The 25344-nt window shown below is 51.1% G+C and overlaps 32 non-coding genes across 32 annotated transcripts; all 32 read right to left on the minus strand.

Moving 5' to 3' along the window:
• Positions 1 to 288: 288 nt before the first annotated feature.
• Trnaa-ugc lies at positions 289 to 361 on the minus strand. The gene has a single exon. It is a non-coding gene; the product is annotated as a tRNA-Ala (tRNA).
• Positions 362 to 1374: 1013 nt separating this feature from the next.
• On the minus strand, positions 1375 to 1447 carry Trnaa-agc. The gene has a single exon. It is a non-coding gene; the product is annotated as a tRNA-Ala (tRNA).
• Positions 1448 to 1863: 416 nt separating this feature from the next.
• On the minus strand, positions 1864 to 1936 carry Trnaa-ugc. The gene has a single exon. It is a non-coding gene; the product is annotated as a tRNA-Ala (tRNA).
• Positions 1937 to 2949: 1013 nt separating this feature from the next.
• Trnaa-agc lies at positions 2950 to 3022 on the minus strand. The gene has a single exon. It is a non-coding gene; the product is annotated as a tRNA-Ala (tRNA).
• Positions 3023 to 3438: 416 nt separating this feature from the next.
• Trnaa-ugc lies at positions 3439 to 3511 on the minus strand. Its single transcript has one exon. It is a non-coding gene; the product is annotated as a tRNA-Ala (tRNA).
• A 1013-nt stretch (positions 3512 to 4524) lies between these two features.
• On the minus strand, positions 4525 to 4597 carry Trnaa-agc. The gene has a single exon. It is a non-coding gene; the product is annotated as a tRNA-Ala (tRNA).
• A 416-nt stretch (positions 4598 to 5013) lies between these two features.
• On the minus strand, positions 5014 to 5086 carry Trnaa-ugc. Its single transcript has one exon. It is a non-coding gene; the product is annotated as a tRNA-Ala (tRNA).
• A 1013-nt stretch (positions 5087 to 6099) lies between these two features.
• On the minus strand, positions 6100 to 6172 carry Trnaa-agc. The gene has a single exon. It is a non-coding gene; the product is annotated as a tRNA-Ala (tRNA).
• A 416-nt stretch (positions 6173 to 6588) lies between these two features.
• Positions 6589 to 6661, minus strand: Trnaa-ugc. Its single transcript has one exon. It is a non-coding gene; the product is annotated as a tRNA-Ala (tRNA).
• A 1013-nt stretch (positions 6662 to 7674) lies between these two features.
• Trnaa-agc lies at positions 7675 to 7747 on the minus strand. The gene has a single exon. It is a non-coding gene; the product is annotated as a tRNA-Ala (tRNA).
• A 416-nt stretch (positions 7748 to 8163) lies between these two features.
• On the minus strand, positions 8164 to 8236 carry Trnaa-ugc. The gene has a single exon. It is a non-coding gene; the product is annotated as a tRNA-Ala (tRNA).
• Positions 8237 to 9249: 1013 nt separating this feature from the next.
• Positions 9250 to 9322, minus strand: Trnaa-agc. Its single transcript has one exon. It is a non-coding gene; the product is annotated as a tRNA-Ala (tRNA).
• Positions 9323 to 9738: 416 nt separating this feature from the next.
• Trnaa-ugc lies at positions 9739 to 9811 on the minus strand. The gene has a single exon. It is a non-coding gene; the product is annotated as a tRNA-Ala (tRNA).
• A 1013-nt stretch (positions 9812 to 10824) lies between these two features.
• Positions 10825 to 10897, minus strand: Trnaa-agc. The gene has a single exon. It is a non-coding gene; the product is annotated as a tRNA-Ala (tRNA).
• A 416-nt stretch (positions 10898 to 11313) lies between these two features.
• On the minus strand, positions 11314 to 11386 carry Trnaa-ugc. The gene has a single exon. It is a non-coding gene; the product is annotated as a tRNA-Ala (tRNA).
• A 1013-nt stretch (positions 11387 to 12399) lies between these two features.
• Positions 12400 to 12472, minus strand: Trnaa-agc. The gene has a single exon. It is a non-coding gene; the product is annotated as a tRNA-Ala (tRNA).
• A 416-nt stretch (positions 12473 to 12888) lies between these two features.
• Trnaa-ugc lies at positions 12889 to 12961 on the minus strand. Its single transcript has one exon. It is a non-coding gene; the product is annotated as a tRNA-Ala (tRNA).
• A 1013-nt stretch (positions 12962 to 13974) lies between these two features.
• On the minus strand, positions 13975 to 14047 carry Trnaa-agc. The gene has a single exon. It is a non-coding gene; the product is annotated as a tRNA-Ala (tRNA).
• A 416-nt stretch (positions 14048 to 14463) lies between these two features.
• On the minus strand, positions 14464 to 14536 carry Trnaa-ugc. The gene has a single exon. It is a non-coding gene; the product is annotated as a tRNA-Ala (tRNA).
• Positions 14537 to 15549: 1013 nt separating this feature from the next.
• On the minus strand, positions 15550 to 15622 carry Trnaa-agc. Its single transcript has one exon. It is a non-coding gene; the product is annotated as a tRNA-Ala (tRNA).
• A 416-nt stretch (positions 15623 to 16038) lies between these two features.
• Positions 16039 to 16111, minus strand: Trnaa-ugc. Its single transcript has one exon. It is a non-coding gene; the product is annotated as a tRNA-Ala (tRNA).
• A 1013-nt stretch (positions 16112 to 17124) lies between these two features.
• Trnaa-agc lies at positions 17125 to 17197 on the minus strand. The gene has a single exon. It is a non-coding gene; the product is annotated as a tRNA-Ala (tRNA).
• A 416-nt stretch (positions 17198 to 17613) lies between these two features.
• On the minus strand, positions 17614 to 17686 carry Trnaa-ugc. The gene has a single exon. It is a non-coding gene; the product is annotated as a tRNA-Ala (tRNA).
• A 1013-nt stretch (positions 17687 to 18699) lies between these two features.
• Positions 18700 to 18772, minus strand: Trnaa-agc. The gene has a single exon. It is a non-coding gene; the product is annotated as a tRNA-Ala (tRNA).
• A 416-nt stretch (positions 18773 to 19188) lies between these two features.
• Trnaa-ugc lies at positions 19189 to 19261 on the minus strand. The gene has a single exon. It is a non-coding gene; the product is annotated as a tRNA-Ala (tRNA).
• Positions 19262 to 20274: 1013 nt separating this feature from the next.
• Positions 20275 to 20347, minus strand: Trnaa-agc. Its single transcript has one exon. It is a non-coding gene; the product is annotated as a tRNA-Ala (tRNA).
• A 416-nt stretch (positions 20348 to 20763) lies between these two features.
• Positions 20764 to 20836, minus strand: Trnaa-ugc. The gene has a single exon. It is a non-coding gene; the product is annotated as a tRNA-Ala (tRNA).
• Positions 20837 to 21850: 1014 nt separating this feature from the next.
• On the minus strand, positions 21851 to 21923 carry Trnaa-agc. The gene has a single exon. It is a non-coding gene; the product is annotated as a tRNA-Ala (tRNA).
• Positions 21924 to 22340: 417 nt separating this feature from the next.
• Positions 22341 to 22413, minus strand: Trnaa-ugc. The gene has a single exon. It is a non-coding gene; the product is annotated as a tRNA-Ala (tRNA).
• A 1017-nt stretch (positions 22414 to 23430) lies between these two features.
• Trnaa-agc lies at positions 23431 to 23503 on the minus strand. The gene has a single exon. It is a non-coding gene; the product is annotated as a tRNA-Ala (tRNA).
• Positions 23504 to 23920: 417 nt separating this feature from the next.
• On the minus strand, positions 23921 to 23993 carry Trnaa-ugc. Its single transcript has one exon. It is a non-coding gene; the product is annotated as a tRNA-Ala (tRNA).
• Positions 23994 to 25006: 1013 nt separating this feature from the next.
• Trnaa-agc lies at positions 25007 to 25079 on the minus strand. Its single transcript has one exon. It is a non-coding gene; the product is annotated as a tRNA-Ala (tRNA).
• Between the last annotated feature and the right edge of the window lie 265 nt (positions 25080 to 25344).

Raw genomic sequence — 25344 nt, forward strand, 5'->3', positions numbered from 1 at the left:
GAATCGTAGTTGGCCAAAATCAAAGTGGCACGCACGACGTCGAAAATAGCGTTCGGCCAACGCTCTGAGGTAGACGAACGTGTTGTCCACTCTCTAGACTTCATTGAGGTTAGGCCGTTATACCTAAGGCAGATTTGCACTCGATGACACCTCGACAACAGCCGGTCCTCACATTTACGTCTTGCTCTCCTTACGTCAGTATACGAGTCTGTGACGCTGGCTTTGCAACATCTTGCGTGCCTTTAGGCTCGCCGCGACCAACACTTACCACGCACTGACCACAAAACATGGAGGCGCCGGGGCTTGAACCCGGGACCTTTCACATGCAAAGCGAACGCTCTACCAACTGAGCTACGCCCCCAAGCACAACCAAGCTGCGCTGTTCTCCGTTCTTTGCTACTCTCATGTGCACGGACGCGATGGTTGGTTGGTTTGCAGGGGTGAAGGGAACAGAGTACAAAGGCGCGGACACGTTCACATACGCAAGAGTTCCAAGTAGTTTCGATGCTCTGGTATTACGACTGCAAATTCCGTCCGTTTTTAACGTCTTAAATTGAAGGGACAGTCACAAGTTGCTCCGTTTTCACTCCATGTCGACAATCACACAGCACCTGAGGTAACAAGCACATCTGAAGACCCATTGTGCACTCGACTGTTCATGCCAACTCACTGCCTCGCACTTTACTACTGTGTACCACTCTTGTCGTCCAACTGCAAAAGACTGGGCCACAACAACTTTCCGCGTCTCCATTGCACTGCGCAAACTACGAAACGCTCCCCAAACATGGCACTCACCCACGCAGACGACTTTTCCGACTTTACACGACGCTCACGCAACGCTCACGCTAGTGACAGCCTTATTTAGAGCTTGACGTCGCACACAAGCGAATGAGCACATTTCGCCGACGACTTAGGCCGCCCTCCTAGTGTGGCTGTTCGGTGTCTGCAGGCAGCGAGGGGCTGCAAGCTTCCTGTGTTCGCGCCTATGTCACCTCTGCTTGCTTGTCAGAGACAGAGTATCGCAAAACATACAACTCACTCCATGAATTGATTGCTACGGCATCTGTCATCAGCAGTCACAACTAGCAACACCAGTAGCAGCCGACTGCACGTCAAGAATTGGAATGTGCAGTGGGATTTTTGTGAATTCGGCGCAAGGCTGATCTTTGCGACATAGGTTTGAGAATCTTATGGGAACACTTGTACTGTTTCTAAATTAAGTGTAGTGGTGGGAGGAGGGTGCTTCGTGCGCATTACAGCACGCTTGCCAATTGTGGCTGCTAATCGTTGGCTCGTATCTGCCTTGACACATTTTCTGGCTGTGAATTATTCCACTTGCATGGCAGTGTGCGCATGTTGGTGTGTTAAAAATTCTGGAGGCGCTGGGTATCGATCCCAGTACCTCTCGCATGCTAAGCGAGCGCTCTACCATCTGAGCTACGCCCCCTGCTGACGAACTGCGCTACATACAGCCATATCAATGACACAGACCCTTGCACTCCCATTATTCCGCTGACAAACACTACTCTCAATGTGTCCGTGAGGGTGTCTTTCAGGTTTCCTGCATTCTGTATCGAATCGTAGTTGGCCAAAATCAAAGTGGCACGCACGACGTCGAAAATAGCGTTCGGCCAACGCTCTGAGGTAGACGAACGTGTTGTCCACTCTCTAGACTTCATTGAGGTTAGGCCGTTATACCTAAGGCAGATTTGCACTCGATGACACCTCGACAACAGCCGGTCCTCACATTTACGTCTTGCTCTCCTTACGTCAGTATACGAGTCTGTGACGCTGGCTTTGCAACATCTTGCGTGCCTTTAGGCTCGCCGCGACCAACACTTACCACGCACTGACCACAAAACATGGAGGCGCCGGGGCTTGAACCCGGGACCTTTCACATGCAAAGCGAACGCTCTACCAACTGAGCTACGCCCCCAAGCACAACCAAGCTGCGCTGTTCTCCGTTCTTTGCTACTCTCATGTGCACGGACGCGATGGTTGGTTGGTTTGCAGGGGTGAAGGGACCAGAGTACAAAGGCGCGGACACGTTCACATACGCAAGAGTTCCAAGTAGTTTCGATGCTCTGGTATTACGACTGCAAATTCCGTCCGTTTTTAACGTCTTAAATTGAAGGGACAGTCACAAGTTGCTCCGTTTTCACTCCATGTCGACAATCACACAGCACCTGAGGTAACAAGCACATCTGAAGACCCATTGTGCACTCGACTGTTCATGCCAACTCACTGCCTCGCACTTTACTACTGTGTACCACTCTTGTCGTCCAACTGCAAAAGACTGGGCCACAACAACTTTCCGCGTCTCCATTGCACTGCGCAAACTACGAAACGCTCCCCAAACATGGCACTCACCCACGCAGACGACTTTTCCGACTTTACACGACGCTCACGCAACGCTCACGCTAGTGACAGCCTTATTTAGAGCTTGACGTCGCACACAAGCGAATGAGCACATTTCGCCGACGACTTAGGCCGCCCTCCTAGTGTGGCTGTTCGGTGTCTGCAGGCAGCGAGGGGCTGCAAGCTTCCTGTGTTCGCGCCTATGTCACCTCTGCTTGCTTGTCAGAGACAGAGTATCGCAAAACATACAACTCACTCCATGAATTGATTGCTACGGCATCTGTCATCAGCAGTCACAACTAGCAACACCAGTAGCAGCCGACTGCACGTCAAGAAATGGAATGTGCAGTGGGATTTTTGTGAATTCGGCGCAAGGCTGATCTTTGCGACATAGGTTTGAGAATCTTATGGGAACACTTGTACTGTTTCTAAATTAAGTGTAGTGGTGGGAGGAGGGTGCTCCGTGCGCATTACAGCACGCTTGCCAATTGTGGCTGCTAATCGTTGGCTCGTATCTGCCTTGACACATTTTCTGGCTGTGATATATTCCACTTGCATGGCAGTGTGCGCATGTTGGTGTGTTAAAAATTCTGGAGGCGCTGGGTATCGATCCCAGTACCTCTCGCATGCTAAGCGAGCGCTCTACCATCTGAGCTACGCCCCCTGCTGACGAACTGCGCTACATACAGCCATATCAATGACACAGACCCTTGCACTCCCATTATTCCGCTGACAAACACTACTCTCAATGTGTCCGTGAGGGTGTCTTTCAGGTTTCCTGCATTCTGTATCGAATCGTAGTTGGCCAAAATCAAAGTGGCACGCACGACGTCGAAAATAGCGTTCGGCCAACGCTCTGAGGTAGACGAACGTGTTGTCCACTCTCTAGACTTCATTGAGGTTAGGCCGTTATACCTAAGGCAGATTTGCACTCGATGACACCTCGACAACAGCCGGTCCTCACATTTACGTCTTGCTCTCCTTACGTCAGTATACGAGTCTGTGACGCTGGCTTTGCAACATCTTGCGTGCCTTTAGGCTCGCCGCGACCAACACTTACCACGCACTGACCACAAAACATGGAGGCGCCGGGGCTTGAACCCGGGACCTTTCACATGCAAAGCGAACGCTCTACCAACTGAGCTACGCCCCCAAGCACAACCAAGCTGCGCTGTTCTCCGTTCTTTGCTACTCTCATGTGCACGGACGCGATGGTTGGTTGGTTTGCAGGGGTGAAGGGAACAGAGTACAAAGGCGCGGACACGTTCACATACGCAAGAGTTCCAAGTAGTTTCGATGCTCTGGTATTACGACTGCAAATTCCGTCCGTTTTTAACGTCTTAAATTGAAGGGACAGTCACAAGTTGCTCCGTTTTCACTCCATGTCGACAATCACACAGCACCTGAGGTAACAAGCACATCTGAAGACCCATTGTGCACTCGACTGTTCATGCCAACTCACTGCCTCGCACTTTACTACTGTGTACCACTCTTGTCGTCCAACTGCAAAAGACTGGGCCACAACAACTTTCCGCGTCTCCATTGCACTGCGCAAACTACGAAACGCTCCCCAAACATGGCACTCACCCACGCAGACGACTTTTCCGACTTTACACGACGCTCACGCAACGCTCACGCTAGTGACAGCCTTATTTAGAGCTTGACGTCGCACACAAGCGAATGAGCACATTTCGCCGACGACTTAGGCCGCCCTCCTAGTGTGGCTGTTCGGTGTCTGCAGGCAGCGAGGGGCTGCAAGCTTCCTGTGTTCGCGCCTATGTCACCTCTGCTTGCTTGTCAGAGACAGAGTATCGCAAAACATACAACTCACTCCATGAATTGATTGCTACGGCATCTGTCATCAGCAGTCACAACTAGCAACACCAGTAGCAGCCGACTGCACGTCAAGAAATGGAATGTGCAGTGGGATTTTTGTGAATTCGGCGCAAGGCTGATCTTTGCGACATAGGTTTGAGAATCTTATGGGAACACTTGTACTGTTTCTAAATTAAGTGTAGTGGTGGGAGGAGGGTGCTCCGTGCGCATTACAGCACGCTTGCCAATTGTGGCTGCTAATCGTTGGCTCGTATCTGCCTTGACACATTTTCTGGCTGTGATATATTCCACTTGCATGGCAGTGTGCGCATGTTGGTGTGTTAAAAATTCTGGAGGCGCTGGGTATCGATCCCAGTACCTCTCGCATGCTAAGCGAGCGCTCTACCATCTGAGCTACGCCCCCTGCTGACGAACTGCGCTACATACAGCCATATCAATGACACAGACCCTTGCACTCCCATTATTCCGCTGACAAACACTACTCTCAATGTGTCCGTGAGGGTGTCTTTCAGGTTTCCTGCATTCTGTATCGAATCGTAGTTGGCCAAAATCAAAGTGGCACGCACGACGTCGAAAATAGCGTTCGGCCAACGCTCTGAGGTAGACGAACGTGTTGTCCACTCTCTAGACTTCATTGAGGTTAGGCCGTTATACCTAAGGCAGATTTGCACTCGATGACACCTCGACAACAGCCGGTCCTCACATTTACGTCTTGCTCTCCTTACGTCAGTATACGAGTCTGTGACGCTGGCTTTGCAACATCTTGCGTGCCTTTAGGCTCGCCGCGACCAACACTTACCACGCACTGACCACAAAACATGGAGGCGCCGGGGCTTGAACCCGGGACCTTTCACATGCAAAGCGAACGCTCTACCAACTGAGCTACGCCCCCAAGCACAACCAAGCTGCGCTGTTCTCCGTTCTTTGCTACTCTCATGTGCACGGACGCGATGGTTGGTTGGTTTGCAGGGGTGAAGGGAACAGAGTACAAAGGCGCGGACACGTTCACATACGCAAGAGTTCCAAGTAGTTTCGATGCTCTGGTATTACGACTGCAAATTCCGTCCGTTTTTAACGTCTTAAATTGAAGGGACAGTCACAAGTTGCTCCGTTTTCACTCCATGTCGACAATCACACAGCACCTGAGGTAACAAGCACATCTGAAGACCCATTGTGCACTCGACTGTTCATGCCAACTCACTGCCTCGCACTTTACTACTGTGTACCACTCTTGTCGTCCAACTGCAAAAGACTGGGCCACAACAACTTTCCGCGTCTCCATTGCACTGCGCAAACTACGAAACGCTCCCCAAACATGGCACTCACCCACGCAGACGACTTTTCCGACTTTACACGACGCTCACGCAACGCTCACGCTAGTGACAGCCTTATTTAGAGCTTGACGTCGCACACAAGCGAATGAGCACATTTCGCCGACGACTTAGGCCGCCCTCCTAGTGTGGCTGTTCGGTGTCTGCAGGCAGCGAGGGGCTGCAAGCTTCCTGTGTTCGCGCCTATGTCACCTCTGCTTGCTTGTCAGAGACAGAGTATCGCAAAACATACAACTCACTCCATGAATTGATTGCTACGGCATCTGTCATCAGCAGTCACAACTAGCAACACCAGTAGCAGCCGACTGCACGTCAAGAATTGGAATGTGCAGTGGGATTTTTGTGAATTCGGCGCAAGGCTGATCTTTGCGACATAGGTTTGAGAATCTTATGGGAACACTTGTACTGTTTCTAAATTAAGTGTAGTGGTGGGAGGAGGGTGCTTCGTGCGCATTACAGCACGCTTGCCAATTGTGGCTGCTAATCGTTGGCTCGTATCTGCCTTGACACATTTTCTGGCTGTGAATTATTCCACTTGCATGGCAGTGTGCGCATGTTGGTGTGTTAAAAATTCTGGAGACGCTGGGTATCGATCCCAGTACCTCTCGCATGCTAAGCGAGCGCTCTACCATCTGAGCTACGCCCCCTGCTGACGAACTGCGCTACATACAGCCATATCAATGACACAGACCCTTGCACTCCCATTATTCCGCTGACAAACACTACTCTCAATGTGTCCGTGAGGGTGTCTTTCAGGTTTCCTGCATTCTGTATCGAATCGTAGTTGGCCAAAATCAAAGTGGCACGCACGACGTCGAAAATAGCGTTCGGCCAACGCTCTGAGGTAGACGAACGTGTTGTCCACTCTCTAGACTTCATTGAGGTTAGGCCGTTATACCTAAGGCAGATTTGCACTCGATGACACCTCGACAACAGCCGGTCCTCACATTTACGTCTTGCTCTCCTTACGTCAGTATACGAGTCTGTGACGCTGGCTTTGCAACATCTTGCGTGCCTTTAGGCTCGCCGCGACCAACACTTACCACGCACTGACCACAAAACATGGAGGCGCCGGGGCTTGAACCCGGGACCTTTCACATGCAAAGCGAACGCTCTACCAACTGAGCTACGCCCCCAAGCACAACCAAGCTGCGCTGTTCTCCGTTCTTTGCTACTCTCATGTGCACGGACGCGATGGTTGGTTGGTTTGCAGGGGTGAAGGGACCAGAGTACAAAGGCGCGGACACGTTCACATACGCAAGAGTTCCAAGTAGTTTCGATGCTCTGGTATTACGACTGCAAATTCCGTCCGTTTTTAACGTCTTAAATTGAAGGGACAGTCACAAGTTGCTCCGTTTTCACTCCATGTCGACAATCACACAGCACCTGAGGTAACAAGCACATCTGAAGACCCATTGTGCACTCGACTGTTCATGCCAACTCACTGCCTCGCACTTTACTACTGTGTACCACTCTTGTCGTCCAACTGCAAAAGACTGGGCCACAACAACTTTCCGCGTCTCCATTGCACTGCGCAAACTACGAAACGCTCCCCAAACATGGCACTCACCCACGCAGACGACTTTTCCGACTTTACACGACGCTCACGCAACGCTCACGCTAGTGACAGCCTTATTTAGAGCTTGACGTCGCACACAAGCGAATGAGCACATTTCGCCGACGACTTAGGCCGCCCTCCTAGTGTGGCTGTTCGGTGTCTGCAGGCAGCGAGGGGCTGCAAGCTTCCTGTGTTCGCGCCTATGTCACCTCTGCTTGCTTGTCAGAGACAGAGTATCGCAAAACATACAACTCACTCCATGAATTGATTGCTACGGCATCTGTCATCAGCAGTCACAACTAGCAACACCAGTAGCAGCCGACTGCACGTCAAGAATTGGAATGTGCAGTGGGATTTTTGTGAATTCGGCGCAAGGCTGATCTTTGCGACATAGGTTTGAGAATCTTATGGGAACACTTGTACTGTTTCTAAATTAAGTGTAGTGGTGGGAGGAGGGTGCTTCGTGCGCATTACAGCACGCTTGCCAATTGTGGCTGCTAATCGTTGGCTCGTATCTGCCTTGACACATTTTCTGGCTGTGAATTATTCCACTTGCATGGCAGTGTGCGCATGTTGGTGTGTTAAAAATTCTGGAGACGCTGGGTATCGATCCCAGTACCTCTCGCATGCTAAGCGAGCGCTCTACCATCTGAGCTACGCCCCCTGCTGACGAACTGCGCTACATACAGCCATATCAATGACACAGACCCTTGCACTCCCATTATTCCGCTGACAAACACTACTCTCAATGTGTCCGTGAGGGTGTCTTTCAGGTTTCCTGCATTCTGTATCGAATCGTAGTTGGCCAAAATCAAAGTGGCACGCACGACGTCGAAAATAGCGTTCGGCCAACGCTCTGAGGTAGACGAACGTGTTGTCCACTCTCTAGACTTCATTGAGGTTAGGCCGTTATACCTAAGGCAGATTTGCACTCGATGACACCTCGACAACAGCCGGTCCTCACATTTACGTCTTGCTCTCCTTACGTCAGTATACGAGTCTGTGACGCTGGCTTTGCAACATCTTGCGTGCCTTTAGGCTCGCCGCGACCAACACTTACCACGCACTGACCACAAAACATGGAGGCGCCGGGGCTTGAACCCGGGACCTTTCACATGCAAAGCGAACGCTCTACCAACTGAGCTACGCCCCCAAGCACAACCAAGCTGCGCTGTTCTCCGTTCTTTGCTACTCTCATGTGCACGGACGCGATGGTTGGTTGGTTTGCAGGGGTGAAGGGACCAGAGTACAAAGGCGCGGACACGTTCACATACGCAAGAGTTCCAAGTAGTTTCGATGCTCTGGTATTACGACTGCAAATTCCGTCCGTTTTTAACGTCTTAAATTGAAGGGACAGTCACAAGTTGCTCCGTTTTCACTCCATGTCGACAATCACACAGCACCTGAGGTAACAAGCACATCTGAAGACCCATTGTGCACTCGACTGTTCATGCCAACTCACTGCCTCGCACTTTACTACTGTGTACCACTCTTGTCGTCCAACTGCAAAAGACTGGGCCACAACAACTTTCCGCGTCTCCATTGCACTGCGCAAACTACGAAACGCTCCCCAAACATGGCACTCACCCACGCAGACGACTTTTCCGACTTTACACGACGCTCACGCAACGCTCACGCTAGTGACAGCCTTATTTAGAGCTTGACGTCGCACACAAGCGAATGAGCACATTTCGCCGACGACTTAGGCCGCCCTCCTAGTGTGGCTGTTCGGTGTCTGCAGGCAGCGAGGGGCTGCAAGCTTCCTGTGTTCGCGCCTATGTCACCTCTGCTTGCTTGTCAGAGACAGAGTATCGCAAAACATACAACTCACTCCATGAATTGATTGCTACGGCATCTGTCATCAGCAGTCACAACTAGCAACACCAGTAGCAGCCGACTGCACGTCAAGAAATGGAATGTGCAGTGGGATTTTTGTGAATTCGGCGCAAGGCTGATCTTTGCGACATAGGTTTGAGAATCTTATGGGAACACTTGTACTGTTTCTAAATTAAGTGTAGTGGTGGGAGGAGGGTGCTCCGTGCGCATTACAGCACGCTTGCCAATTGTGGCTGCTAATCGTTGGCTCGTATCTGCCTTGACACATTTTCTGGCTGTGATATATTCCACTTGCATGGCAGTGTGCGCATGTTGGTGTGTTAAAAATTCTGGAGGCGCTGGGTATCGATCCCAGTACCTCTCGCATGCTAAGCGAGCGCTCTACCATCTGAGCTACGCCCCCTGCTGACGAACTGCGCTACATACAGCCATATCAATGACACAGACCCTTGCACTCCCATTATTCCGCTGACAAACACTACTCTCAATGTGTCCGTGAGGGTGTCTTTCAGGTTTCCTGCATTCTGTATCGAATCGTAGTTGGCCAAAATCAAAGTGGCACGCACGACGTCGAAAATAGCGTTCGGCCAACGCTCTGAGGTAGACGAACGTGTTGTCCACTCTCTAGACTTCATTGAGGTTAGGCCGTTATACCTAAGGCAGATTTGCACTCGATGACACCTCGACAACAGCCGGTCCTCACATTTACGTCTTGCTCTCCTTACGTCAGTATACGAGTCTGTGACGCTGGCTTTGCAACATCTTGCGTGCCTTTAGGCTCGCCGCGACCAACACTTACCACGCACTGACCACAAAACATGGAGGCGCCGGGGCTTGAACCCGGGACCTTTCACATGCAAAGCGAACGCTCTACCAACTGAGCTACGCCCCCAAGCACAACCAAGCTGCGCTGTTCTCCGTTCTTTGCTACTCTCATGTGCACGGACGCGATGGTTGGTTGGTTTGCAGGGGTGAAGGGAACAGAGTACAAAGGCGCGGACACGTTCACATACGCAAGAGTTCCAAGTAGTTTCGATGCTCTGGTATTACGACTGCAAATTCCGTCCGTTTTTAACGTCTTAAATTGAAGGGACAGTCACAAGTTGCTCCGTTTTCACTCCATGTCGACAATCACACAGCACCTGAGGTAACAAGCACATCTGAAGACCCATTGTGCACTCGACTGTTCATGCCAACTCACTGCCTCGCACTTTACTACTGTGTACCACTCTTGTCGTCCAACTGCAAAAGACTGGGCCACAACAACTTTCCGCGTCTCCATTGCACTGCGCAAACTACGAAACGCTCCCCAAACATGGCACTCACCCACGCAGACGACTTTTCCGACTTTACACGACGCTCACGCAACGCTCACGCTAGTGACAGCCTTATTTAGAGCTTGACGTCGCACACAAGCGAATGAGCACATTTCGCCGACGACTTAGGCCGCCCTCCTAGTGTGGCTGTTCGGTGTCTGCAGGCAGCGAGGGGCTGCAAGCTTCCTGTGTTCGCGCCTATGTCACCTCTGCTTGCTTGTCAGAGACAGAGTATCGCAAAACATACAACTCACTCCATGAATTGATTGCTACGGCATCTGTCATCAGCAGTCACAACTAGCAACACCAGTAGCAGCCGACTGCACGTCAAGAATTGGAATGTGCAGTGGGATTTTTGTGAATTCGGCGCAAGGCTGATCTTTGCGACATAGGTTTGAGAATCTTATGGGAACACTTGTACTGTTTCTAAATTAAGTGTAGTGGTGGGAGGAGGGTGCTTCGTGCGCATTACAGCACGCTTGCCAATTGTGGCTGCTAATCGTTGGCTCGTATCTGCCTTGACACATTTTCTGGCTGTGAATTATTCCACTTGCATGGCAGTGTGCGCATGTTGGTGTGTTAAAAATTCTGGAGGCGCTGGGTATCGATCCCAGTACCTCTCGCATGCTAAGCGAGCGCTCTACCATCTGAGCTACGCCCCCTGCTGACGAACTGCGCTACATACAGCCATATCAATGACACAGACCCTTGCACTCCCATTATTCCGCTGACAAACACTACTCTCAATGTGTCCGTGAGGGTGTCTTTCAGGTTTCCTGCATTCTGTATCGAATCGTAGTTGGCCAAAATCAAAGTGGCACGCACGACGTCGAAAATAGCGTTCGGCCAACGCTCTGAGGTAGACGAACGTGTTGTCCACTCTCTAGACTTCATTGAGGTTAGGCCGTTATACCTAAGGCAGATTTGCACTCGATGACACCTCGACAACAGCCGGTCCTCACATTTACGTCTTGCTCTCCTTACGTCAGTATACGAGTCTGTGACGCTGGCTTTGCAACATCTTGCGTGCCTTTAGGCTCGCCGCGACCAACACTTACCACGCACTGACCACAAAACATGGAGGCGCCGGGGCTTGAACCCGGGACCTTTCACATGCAAAGCGAACGCTCTACCAACTGAGCTACGCCCCCAAGCACAACCAAGCTGCGCTGTTCTCCGTTCTTTGCTACTCTCATGTGCACGGACGCGATGGTTGGTTGGTTTGCAGGGGTGAAGGGACCAGAGTACAAAGGCGCGGACACGTTCACATACGCAAGAGTTCCAAGTAGTTTCGATGCTCTGGTATTACGACTGCAAATTCCGTCCGTTTTTAACGTCTTAAATTGAAGGGACAGTCACAAGTTGCTCCGTTTTCACTCCATGTCGACAATCACACAGCACCTGAGGTAACAAGCACATCTGAAGACCCATTGTGCACTCGACTGTTCATGCCAACTCACTGCCTCGCACTTTACTACTGTGTACCACTCTTGTCGTCCAACTGCAAAAGACTGGGCCACAACAACTTTCCGCGTCTCCATTGCACTGCGCAAACTACGAAACGCTCCCCAAACATGGCACTCACCCACGCAGACGACTTTTCCGACTTTACACGACGCTCACGCAACGCTCACGCTAGTGACAGCCTTATTTAGAGCTTGACGTCGCACACAAGCGAATGAGCACATTTCGCCGACGACTTAGGCCGCCCTCCTAGTGTGGCTGTTCGGTGTCTGCAGGCAGCGAGGGGCTGCAAGCTTCCTGTGTTCGCGCCTATGTCACCTCTGCTTGCTTGTCAGAGACAGAGTATCGCAAAACATACAACTCACTCCATGAATTGATTGCTACGGCATCTGTCATCAGCAGTCACAACTAGCAACACCAGTAGCAGCCGACTGCACGTCAAGAAATGGAATGTGCAGTGGGATTTTTGTGAATTCGGCGCAAGGCTGATCTTTGCGACATAGGTTTGAGAATCTTATGGGAACACTTGTACTGTTTCTAAATTAAGTGTAGTGGTGGGAGGAGGGTGCTCCGTGCGCATTACAGCACGCTTGCCAATTGTGGCTGCTAATCGTTGGCTCGTATCTGCCTTGACACATTTTCTGGCTGTGATATATTCCACTTGCATGGCAGTGTGCGCATGTTGGTGTGTTAAAAATTCTGGAGGCGCTGGGTATCGATCCCAGTACCTCTCGCATGCTAAGCGAGCGCTCTACCATCTGAGCTACGCCCCCTGCTGACGAACTGCGCTACATACAGCCATATCAATGACACAGACCCTTGCACTCCCATTATTCCGCTGACAAACACTACTCTCAATGTGTCCGTGAGGGTGTCTTTCAGGTTTCCTGCATTCTGTATCGAATCGTAGTTGGCCAAAATCAAAGTGGCACGCACGACGTCGAAAATAGCGTTCGGCCAACGCTCTGAGGTAGACGAACGTGTTGTCCACTCTCTAGACTTCATTGAGGTTAGGCCGTTATACCTAAGGCAGATTTGCACTCGATGACACCTCGACAACAGCCGGTCCTCACATTTACGTCTTGCTCTCCTTACGTCAGTATACGAGTCTGTGACGCTGGCTTTGCAACATCTTGCGTGCCTTTAGGCTCGCCGCGACCAACACTTACCACGCACTGACCACAAAACATGGAGGCGCCGGGGCTTGAACCCGGGACCTTTCACATGCAAAGCGAACGCTCTACCAACTGAGCTACGCCCCCAAGCACAACCAAGCTGCGCTGTTCTCCGTTCTTTGCTACTCTCATGTGCACGGACGCGATGGTTGGTTGGTTTGCAGGGGTGAAGGGAACAGAGTACAAAGGCGCGGACACGTTCACATACGCAAGAGTTCCAAGTAGTTTCGATGCTCTGGTATTACGACTGCAAATTCCGTCCGTTTTTAACGTCTTAAATTGAAGGGACAGTCACAAGTTGCTCCGTTTTCACTCCATGTCGACAATCACACAGCACCTGAGGTAACAAGCACATCTGAAGACCCATTGTGCACTCGACTGTTCATGCCAACTCACTGCCTCGCACTTTACTACTGTGTACCACTCTTGTCGTCCAACTGCAAAAGACTGGGCCACAACAACTTTCCGCGTCTCCATTGCACTGCGCAAACTACGAAACGCTCCCCAAACATGGCACTCACCCACGCAGACGACTTTTCCGACTTTACACGACGCTCACGCAACGCTCACGCTAGTGACAGCCTTATTTAGAGCTTGACGTCGCACACAAGCGAATGAGCACATTTCGCCGACGACTTAGGCCGCCCTCCTAGTGTGGCTGTTCGGTGTCTGCAGGCAGCGAGGGGCTGCAAGCTTCCTGTGTTCGCGCCTATGTCACCTCTGCTTGCTTGTCAGAGACAGAGTATCGCAAAACATACAACTCACTCCATGAATTGATTGCTACGGCATCTGTCATCAGCAGTCACAACTAGCAACACCAGTAGCAGCCGACTGCACGTCAAGAAATGGAATGTGCAGTGGGATTTTTGTGAATTCGGCGCAAGGCTGATCTTTGCGACATAGGTTTGAGAATCTTATGGGAACACTTGTACTGTTTCTAAATTAAGTGTAGTGGTGGGAGGAGGGTGCTCCGTGCGCATTACAGCACGCTTGCCAATTGTGGCTGCTAATCGTTGGCTCGTATCTGCCTTGACACATTTTCTGGCTGTGATATATTCCACTTGCATGGCAGTGTGCGCATGTTGGTGTGTTAAAAATTCTGGAGGCGCTGGGTATCGATCCCAGTACCTCTCGCATGCTAAGCGAGCGCTCTACCATCTGAGCTACGCCCCCTGCTGACGAACTGCGCTACATACAGCCATATCAATGACACAGACCCTTGCACTCCCATTATTCCGCTGACAAACACTACTCTCAATGTGTCCGTGAGGGTGTCTTTCAGGTTTCCTGCATTCTGTATCGAATCGTAGTTGGCCAAAATCAAAGTGGCACGCACGACGTCGAAAATAGCGTTCGGCCAACGCTCTGAGGTAGACGAACGTGTTGTCCACTCTCTAGACTTCATTGAGGTTAGGCCGTTATACCTAAGGCAGATTTGCACTCGATGACACCTCGACAACAGCCGGTCCTCACATTTACGTCTTGCTCTCCTTACGTCAGTATACGAGTCTGTGACGCTGGCTTTGCAACATCTTGCGTGCCTTTAGGCTCGCCGCGACCAACACTTACCACGCACTGACCACAAAACATGGAGGCGCCGGGGCTTGAACCCGGGACCTTTCACATGCAAAGCGAACGCTCTACCAACTGAGCTACGCCCCCAAGCACAACCAAGCTGCGCTGTTCTCCGTTCTTTGCTACTCTCATGTGCACGGACGCGATGGTTGGTTGGTTTGCAGGGGTGAAGGGAACAGAGTACAAAGGCGCGGACACGTTCACATACGCAAGAGTTCCAAGTAGTTTCGATGCTCTGGTATTACGACTGCAAATTCCGTCCGTTTTTAACGTCTTAAATTGAAGGGACAGTCACAAGTTGCTCCGTTTTCACTCCATGTCGACAATCACACAGCACCTGAGGTAACAAGCACATCTGAAGACCCATTGTGCACTCGACTGTTCATGCCAACTCACTGCCTCGCACTTTACTACTGTGTACCACTCTTGTCGTCCAACTGCAAAAGACTGGGCCACAACAACTTTCCGCGTCTCCATTGCACTGCGCAAACTACGAAACGCTCCCCAAACATGGCACTCACCCACGCAGACGACTTTTCCGACTTTACACGACGCTCACGCAACGCTCACGCTAGTGACAGCCTTATTTAGAGCTTGACGTCGCACACAAGCGAATGAGCACATTTCGCCGACGACTTAGGCCGCCCTCCTAGTGTGGCTGTTCGGTGTCTGCAGGCAGCGAGGGGCTGCAAGCTTCCTGTGTTCGCGCCTATGTCACCTCTGCTTGCTTGTCAGAGACAGAGTATCGCAAAACATACAACTCACTCCATGAATTGATTGCTACGGCATCTGTCATCAGCAGTCACAACTAGCAACACCAGTAGCAGCCGACTGCACGTCAAGAATTGGAATGTGCAGTGGGATTTTTGTGAATTCGGCGCAAGGCTGATCTTTGCGACATAGGTTTGAGAATCTTATGGGAACACTTGTACTGTTTCTAAATTAAGTGTAGTGGTGGGAGGAGGGTGCTTCGTGCGCATTACAGCACGCTTGCCAATTGTGGCTGCTAATCGTTGGCTCGTATCTGCCTTGACACATTTTCTGGCTGTGAATTATTCCACTTGCATGGCAGTGTGCGCATGTTGGTGTGTTAAAAATTCTGGAGGCGCTGGGTATCGATCCCAGTACCTCTCGCATGCTAAGCGAGCGCTCTACCATCTGAGCTACGCCCCCTGCTGACGAACTGCGCTACATACAGCCATATCAATGACACAGACCCTTGCACTCCCATTATTCCGCTGACAAACACTACTCTCAATGTGTCCGTGAGGGTGTCTTTCAGGTTTCCTGCATTCTGTATCGAATCGTAGTTGGCCAAAATCAAAGTGGCACGCACGACGTCGAAAATAGCGTTCGGCCAACGCTCTGAGGTAGACGAACGTGTTGTCCACTCTCTAGACTTCATTGAGGTTAGGCCGTTATACCTAAGGCAGATTTGCACTCGATGACACCTCGACAACAGCCGGTCCTCACATTTACGTCTTGCTCTCCTTACGTCAGTATACGAGTCTGTGACGCTGGCTTTGCAACATCTTGCGTGCCTTTAGGCTCGCCGCGACCAACACTTACCACGCACTGACCACAAAACATGGAGGCGCCGGGGCTTGAACCCGGGACCTTTCACATGCAAAGCGAACGCTCTACCAACTGAGCTACGCCCCCAAGCACAACCAAGCTGCGCTGTTCTCCGTTCTTTGCTACTCTCATGTGCACGGACGCGATGGTTGGTTGGTTTGCAGGGGTGAAGGGAACAGAGTACAAAGGCGCGGACACGTTCACATACGCAAGAGTTCCAAGTAGTTTCGATGCTCTGGTATTACGACTGCAAATTCCGTCCGTTTTTAACGTCTTAAATTGAAGGGACAGTCACAAGTTGCTCCGTTTTCACTCCATGTCGACAATCACACAGCACCTGAGGTAACAAGCACATCTGAAGACCCATTGTGCACTCGACTGTTCATGCCAACTCACTGCCTCGCACTTTACTACTGTGTACCACTCTTGTCGTCCAACTGCAAAAGACTGGGCCACAACAACTTTCCGCGTCTCCATTGCACTGCGCAAACTACGAAACGCTCCCCAAACATGGCACTCACCCACGCAGACGACTTTTCCGACTTTACACGACGCTCACGCAACGCTCACGCTAGTGACAGCCTTATTTAGAGCTTGACGTCGCACACAAGCGAATGAGCACATTTCGCCGACGACTTAGGCCGCCCTCCTAGTGTGGCTGTTCGGTGTCTGCAGGCAGCGAGGGGCTGCAAGCTTCCTGTGTTCGCGCCTATGTCACCTCTGCTTGCTTGTCAGAGACAGAGTATCGCAAAACATACAACTCACTCCATGAATTGATTGCTACGGCATCTGTCATCAGCAGTCACAACTAGCAACACCAGTAGCAGCCGACTGCACGTCAAGAATTGGAATGTGCAGTGGGATTTTTGTGAATTCGGCGCAAGGCTGATCTTTGCGACATAGGTTTGAGAATCTTATGGGAACACTTGTACTGTTTCTAAATTAAGTGTAGTGGTGGGAGGAGGGTGCTTCGTGCGCATTACAGCACGCTTGCCAATTGTGGCTGCTAATCGTTGGCTCGTATCTGCCTTGACACATTTTCTGGCTGTGAATTATTCCACTTGCATGGCAGTGTGCGCATGTTGGTGTGTTAAAAATTCTGGAGGCGCTGGGTATCGATCCCAGTACCTCTCGCATGCTAAGCGAGCGCTCTACCATCTGAGCTACGCCCCCTGCTGACGAACTGCGCTACATACAGCCATATCAATGACACAGACCCTTGCACTCCCATTATTCCGCTGACAAACACTACTCTCAATGTGTCCGTGAGGGTGTCTTTCAGGTTTCCTGCATTCTGTATCGAATCGTAGTTGGCCAAAATCAAAGTGGCACGCACGACGTCGAAAATAGCGTTCGGCCAACGCTCTGAGGTAGACGAACGTGTTGTCCACTCTCTAGACTTCATTGAGGTTAGGCCGTTATACCTAAGGCAGATTTGCACTCGATGACACCTCGACAACAGCCGGTCCTCACATTTACGTCTTGCTCTCCTTACGTCAGTATACGAGTCTGTGACGCTGGCTTTGCAACATCTTGCGTGCCTTTAGGCTCGCCGCGACCAACACTTACCACGCACTGACCACAAAACATGGAGGCGCCGGGGCTTGAACCCGGGACCTTTCACATGCAAAGCGAACGCTCTACCAACTGAGCTACGCCCCCAAGCACAACCAAGCTGCGCTGTTCTCCGTTCTTTGCTACTCTCATGTGCACGGACGCGATGGTTGGTTGGTTTGCAGGGGTGAAGGGACCAGAGTACAAAGGCGCGGACACGTTCACATACGCAAGAGTTCCAAGTAGTTTCGATGCTCTGGTATTACGACTGCAAATTCCGTCCGTTTTTAACGTCTTAAATTGAAGGGACAGTCACAAGTTGCTCCGTTTTCACTCCATGTCGACAATCACACAGCACCTGAGGTAACAAGCACATCTGAAGACCCATTGTGCACTCGACTGTTCATGCCAACTCACTGCCTCGCACTTTACTACTGTGTACCACTCTTGTCGTCCAACTGCAAAAGACTGGGCCACAACAACTTTCCGCGTCTCCATTGCACTGCGCAAACTACGAAACGCTCCCCAAACATGGCACTCACCCACGCAGACGACTTTTCCGACTTTACACGACGCTCACGCAACGCTCACGCTAGTGACAGCCTTATTTAGAGCTTGACGTCGCACACAAGCGAATGAGCACATTTCGCCGACGACTTAGGCCGCCCTCCTAGTGTGGCTGTTCGGTGTCTGCAGGCAGCGAGGGGCTGCAAGCTTCCTGTGTTCGCGCCTATGTCACCTCTGCTTGCTTGTCAGAGACAGAGTATCGCAAAACATACAACTCACTCCATGAATTGATTGCTACGGCATCTGTCATCAGCAGTCACAACTAGCAACACCAGTAGCAGCCGACTGCACGTCAAGAATTGGAATGTGCAGTGGGATTTTTGTGAATTCGGCGCAAGGCTGATCTTTGCGACATAGGTTTGAGAATCTTATGGGAACACTTGTACTGTTTCTAAATTAAGTGTAGTGGTGGGAGGAGGGTGCTTCGTGCGCATTACAGCACGCTTGCCAATTGTGGCTGCTAATCGTTGGCTCGTATCTGCCTTGACACATTTTCTGGCTGTGAATTATTCCACTTGCATGGCAGTGTGCGCATGTTGGTGTGTTAAAAATTCTGGAGGCGCTGGGTATCGATCCCAGTACCTCTCGCATGCTAAGCGAGCGCTCTACCATCTGAGCTACGCCCCCTGCTGACGAACTGCGCTACATACAGCCATATCAATGACACAGACCCTTGCACTCCCATTATTCCGCTGACAAACACTACTCTCAATGTGTCCGTGAGGGTGTCTTTCAGGTTTCCTGCATTCTGTATCGAATCGTAGTTGGCCAAAATCAAAGTGGCACGCACGACGTCGAAAATAGCGTTCGGCCAACGCTCTGAGGTAGACGAACGTGTTGTCCACTCTCTAGACTTCATTGAGGTTAGGCCGTTATACCTAAGGCAGATTTGCACTCGATGACACCTCGACAACAGCCGGTCCTCACATTTACGTCTTGCTCTCCTTACGTCAGTATACGAGTCTGTGACGCTGGCTTTGCAACATCTTGCGTGCCTTTAGGCTCGCCGCGACCAACACTTACCACGCACTGACCACAAAACATGGAGGCGCCGGGGCTTGAACCCGGGACCTTTCACATGCAAAGCGAACGCTCTACCAACTGAGCTACGCCCCCAAGCACAACCAAGCTGCGCTGTTCTCCGTTCTTTGCTACTCTCATGTGCACGGACGCGATGGTTGGTTGGTTTGCAGGGGTGAAGGGACCAGAGTACAAAGGCGCGGACACGTTCACATACGCAAGAGTTCCAAGTAGTTTCGATGCTCTGGTATTACGACTGCAAATTCCGTCCGTTTTTAACGTCTTAAATTGAAGGGACAGTCACAAGTTGCTCCGTTTTCACTCCATGTCGACAATCACACAGCACCTGAGGTAACAAGCACATCTGAAGACCCATTGTGCACTCGACTGTTCATGCCAACTCACTGCCTCGCACTTTACTACTGTGTACCACTCTTGTCGTCCAACTGCAAAAGACTGGGCCACAACAACTTTCCGCGTCTCCATTGCACTGCGCAAACTACGAAACGCTCCCCAAACATGGCACTCACCCACGCAGACGACTTTTCCGACTTTACACGACGCTCACGCAACGCTCACGCTAGTGACAGCCTTATTTAGAGCTTGACGTCGCACACAAGCGAATGAGCACATTTCGCCGACGACTTAGGCCGCCCTCCTAGTGTGGCTGTTCGGTGTCTGCAGGCAGCGAGGGGCTGCAAGCTTCCTGTGTTCGCGCCTATGTCACCTCTGCTTGCTTGTCAGAGACAGAGTATCGCAAAACATACAACTCACTCCATGAATTGATTGCTACGGCATCTGTCATCAGCAGTCACAACTAGCAACACCAGTAGCAGCCGACTGCACGTCAAGAAATGGAATGTGCAGTGGGATTTTTGTGAATTCGGCGCAAGGCTGATCTTTGCGACATAGGTTTGAGAATCTTATGGGAACACTTGTACTGTTTCTAAATTAAGTGTAGTGGTGGGAGGAGGGTGCTCCGTGCGCATTACAGCACGCTTGCCAATTGTGGCTGCTAATCGTTGGCTCGTATCTGCCTTGACACATTTTCTGGCTGTGATATATTCCACTTGCATGGCAGTGTGCGCATGTTGGTGTGTTAAAAATTCTGGAGGCGCTGGGTATCGATCCCAGTACCTCTCGCATGCTAAGCGAGCGCTCTACCATCTGAGCTACGCCCCCTGCTGACGAACTGCGCTACATACAGCCATATCAATGACACAGACCCTTGCACTCCCATTATTCCGCTGACAAACACTACTCTCAATGTGTCCGTGAGGGTGTCTTTCAGGTTTCCTGCATTCTGTATCGAATCGTAGTTGGCCAAAATCAAAGTGGCACGCACGACGTCGAAAATAGCGTTCGGCCAACGCTCTGAGGTAGACGAACGTGTTGTCCACTCTCTAGACTTCATTGAGGTTAGGCCGTTATACCTAAGGCAGATTTGCACTCGATGACACCTCGACAACAGCCGGTCCTCACATTTACGTCTTGCTCTCCTTACGTCAGTATACGAGTCTGTGACGCTGGCTTTGCAACATCTTGCGTGCCTTTAGGCTCGCCGCGACCAACACTTACCACGCACTGACCACAAAACATGGAGGCGCCGGGGCTTGAACCCGGGACCTTTCACATGCAAAGCGAACGCTCTACCAACTGAGCTACGCCCCCAAGCACAACCAAGCTGCGCTGTTCTCCGTTCTTTGCTACTCTCATGTGCACGGACGCGATGGTTGGTTGGTTTGCAGGGGTGAAGGGACCAGAGTACAAAGGCGCGGACACGTTCACATACGCAAGAGTTCCAAGTAGTTTCGATGCTCTGGTATTACGACTGCAAATTCCGTCCGTTTTTAACGTCTTAAATTGAAGGGACAGTCACAAGTTGCTCCGTTTTCACTCCATGTCGACAATCACACAGCACCTGAGGTAACAAGCACATCTGAAGACCCATTGTGCACTCGACTGTTCATGCCAACTCACTGCCTCGCACTTTACTACTGTGTACCACTCTTGTCGTCCAACTGCAAAAGACTGGGCCACAACAACTTTCCGCGTCTCCATTGCACTGCGCAAACTACGAAACGCTCCCCAAACATGGCACTCACCCCACGCAGACGACTTTTCCGACTTTACACGACGCTCACGCAACGCTCACGCTAGTGACAGCCTTATTTAGAGCTTGACGTCGCACACAAGCGAATGAGCACATTTCGCCGACGACTTAGGCCGCCCTCCTAGTGTGGCTGTTCGGTGTCTGCAGGCAGCGAGGGGCTGCAAGCTTCCTGTGTTCGCGCCTATGTCACCTCTGCTTGCTTGTCAGAGACAGAGTATCGCAAAACATACAACTCACTCCATGAATTGATTGCTACGGCATCTGTCATCAGCAGTCACAACTAGCAACACCAGTAGCAGCCGACTGCACGTCAAGAAATGGAATGTGCAGTGGGATTTTTGTGAATTCGGCGCAAGGCTGATCTTTGCGACATAGGTTTGAGAATCTTATGGGAACACTTGTACTGTTTCTAAATTAAGTGTAGTGGTGGGAGGAGGGTGCTCCGTGCGCATTACAGCACGCTTGCCAATTGTGGCTGCTAATCGTTGGCTCGTATCTGCCTTGACACATTTTCTGGCTGTGATATATTCCACTTGCATGGCAGTGTGCGCATGTTGGTGTGTTAAAAATTCTGGAGGCGCTGGGTATCGATCCCAGTACCTCTCGCATGCTAAGCGAGCGCTCTACCATCTGAGCTACGCCCCCTGCTGACGAACTGCGCTACATACAGCCATATCAATGACACAGACCCTTGCACTCCCATTATTCCGCTGACAAACACTACTCTCAATGTGTCCGTGAGGGTGTCTTTCAGGTTTCCTGCATTCTGTATCGAATCGTAGTTGGCCAAAATCAAAGTGGCACGCACGACGTCGAAAATAGCGTTCGGCCAACGCTCTGAGGTAGACGAACGTGTTGTCCACTCTCTAGACTTCATTGAGGTTAGGCCGTTATACCTAAGGCAGATTTGCACTCGATGACACCTCGACAACAGCCGGTCCTCACATTTACGTCTTGCTCTCCTTACGTCAGTATACGAGTCTGTGACGCTGGCTTTGCTAACATCTTGCGTGCCTTTAGGCTCGCCGCGACCAACACTTACCACGCACTGACCACAAAACATGGAGGCGCCGGGGCTTGAACCCGGGACCTTTCACATGCAAAGCGAACGCTCTACCAACTGAGCTACGCCCCCAAGCACAACCAAGCTGCGCTGTTCTCCGTTCTTTGCTACTCTCATGTGCACGGACGCGATGGTTGGTTGGTTTGCAGGGGTGAAGGGACCAGAGTACAAAGGCGCGGACACGTTCACATACGCAGAGTTCCAAGTAGTTTCGATGCTCTGGTATTACGACTGCAAATTCCGTCCGTTTTTAACGTCTTAAATTGAAGGGACAGTCACAAGTTGCTCCGTTTTCACTCCATGTCGACAATCACACAGCACCTGAGGTAACAAGCACATCTGAAGACCCATTGTGCACTCGACTGTTCATGCCAACTCCACACTGCCTCGCACTTTACTACTGTGTACCACTCTTGTCGTCCAACTGCAAAAGACTGGGCCACAACAACTTTCCGCGTCTCCATTGCACTGCGCAAACTACGAAACGCTCCCCAAACATGGCACTCACCCACGCAGACGACTTTTCCGACTTTACACGACGCTCACGCAACGCTCACGCTAGTGACAGCCTTATTTAGAGCTTGACGTCGCACACAAGCGAATGAGCACATTTCGCCGACGACTTAGGCCGCCCTCCTAGTGTGGCTGTTCGGTGTCTGCAGGCAGCGAGGGGCTGCCAAGCTTCCTGTGTTCGCGCCTATGTCACCTCTGCTTGCTTGTCAGAGACAGAGTATCGCAAAACATACAACTCACTCCATGAATTGATTGCTACGGCATCTGTCATCAGCAGTCACAACTAGCAACACCAGTAGCAGCCGACTGCACGTCAAGAAATGGAATGTGCAGTGGGATTTTTGTGAATTCGGCGCAAGGCTGATCTTTGCGACATAGGTTTGAGAATCTTATGGGAACACTTGTACTGTTTTCTAAATTAAGTGTAGTGGTGGGAGGAGGGTGCTCCGTGCGCATTACAGCACGCTTGCCAATTGTGGCTGCTAATCGTTGGCTCGTATCTGCCTTGACACATTTTCTGGCTGTGATATATTCCACTTGCATGGCAGTGTGCGCATGTTGGTGTGTTAAAAATTCTGGAGGCGCTGGGTATCGATCCCAGTACCTCTCGCATGCTAAGCGAGCGCTCTACCATCTGAGCTACGCCCCCTGCTGACGAACTGCGCTACATACAGCCATATCAATGACACAGACCCTTGCACTCCCATTATTCCGCTGACAAACACTACTCTCAATGTGTCCGTGAGGGTGTCTTTTCAGGTTTCCTGCATTCTGTATCGAATCGTAGTTGGCCAAAATCAAAGTGGCACGCACGACGTCGAAAATAGCGTTCGGCCAACGCTCTGAGGTAGACGAACGTGTTGTCCACTCTCTAGACTTCATTGAGGTTAGGCCGTTATACCTAAGGCAGATTTGCACTCGATGACACCTCGACAACAGCCGGTCCTCACATTTACGTCTTGCTCTCCTTACGTCAGTATACGAGTCTGTGACGCTGGCTTTGCAACATCTTGCGTGCCTTTAGGCTCGCCGCGACCAACACTTACCACGCACTGACCACAAAACATGGAGGCGCCGGGGCTTGAACCCGGGACCTTTCACATGCAAAGCGAACGCTCTACCAACTGAGCTACGCCCCCAAGCACAACCAAGCTGCGCTGTTCTCCGTTCTTTGCTACTCTCATGTGCACGGACGCGATGGTTGGTTGGTTTGCAGGGGTGAAGGGACCAGAGTACAAAGGCGCGGACACGTTCACATACGCAAGAGTTCCAAGTAGTTTCGATGCTCTGGTATTACGACTGCAAATTCCGTCCGTTTTTAACGTCTTAAATTGAAGGGACAGTCACAAGTTGCTCCGTTTTCACTCCATGTCGACAATCACACAGCACCTGAGGTAACAAGCACATCTGAAGACCCATTGTGCACTCGACTGTTCATGCCAACTCACTGCCTCGCACTTTACTACTGTGTACCACTCTTGTCGTCCAACTGCAAAAGACTGGGCCACAACAACTTTCCGCGTCTCCATTGCACTGCGCAAACTACGAAACGCTCCCCAAACATGGCACTCACCCACGCAGACGACTTTTCCGACTTTACACGACGCTCACGCAACGCTCACGCTAGTGACAGCCTTATTTAGAGCTTGACGTCGCACACAAGCGAATGAGCACATTTCGCCGACGACTTAGGCCGCCCTCCTAGTGTGGCTGTTCGGTGTCTGCAGGCAGCGAGGGGCTGCAAGCTTCCTGTGTTCGCGCCTATGTCACCTCTGCTTGCTTGTCAGAGACAGAGTATCGCAAAACATACAACTCACTCCATGAATTGATTGCTACGGCATCTGTCATCAGCAGTCACAACTAGCAACACCAGTAGCAGCCGACTGCACGTCAAGAAATGGAATGTGCAGTGGGATTTTTGTGAATTCGGCGCAAGGCTGATCTTTGCGACATAGGTTTGAGAATCTTATGGGAACACTTGTACTGTTTCTAAATTAAGTGTAGTGGTGGGAGGAGGGTGCTCCGTGCGCATTACAGCACGCTTGCCAATTGTGGCTGCTAATCGTTGGCTCGTATCTGCCTTGACACATTTTCTGGCTGTGATATATTCCACTTGCATGGCAGTGTGCGCATGTTGGTGTGTTAAAAATTCTGGAGGCGCTGGGTATCGATCCCAGTACCTCTCGCATGCTAAGCGAGCGCTCTACCATCTGAGCTACGCCCCCTGCTGACGAACTGCGCTACATACAGCCATATCAATGACACAGACCCTTGCACTCCCATTATTCCGCTGACAAACACTACTCTCAATGTGTCCGTGAGGGTGTCTTTCAGGTTTCCTGCATTCTGTATCGAATCGTAGTTGGCCAAAATCAAAGTGGCACGCACGACGTCGAAAATAGCGTTCGGCCAACGCTCTGAGGTAGACGAACGTGTTGTCCACTCTCTAGACTTCATTGAGGTTAGGCCGTTATACCTAAGGCAGATTTG

The sequence above is a fragment of the Schistocerca americana genome, unplaced genomic scaffold, assembly GCF_021461395.2.
Source record: "Schistocerca americana isolate TAMUIC-IGC-003095 unplaced genomic scaffold, iqSchAmer2.1 HiC_scaffold_917, whole genome shotgun sequence".
NCBI classification, from domain to species: Eukaryota; Metazoa; Arthropoda; class Insecta; order Orthoptera; family Acrididae; genus Schistocerca; species Schistocerca americana.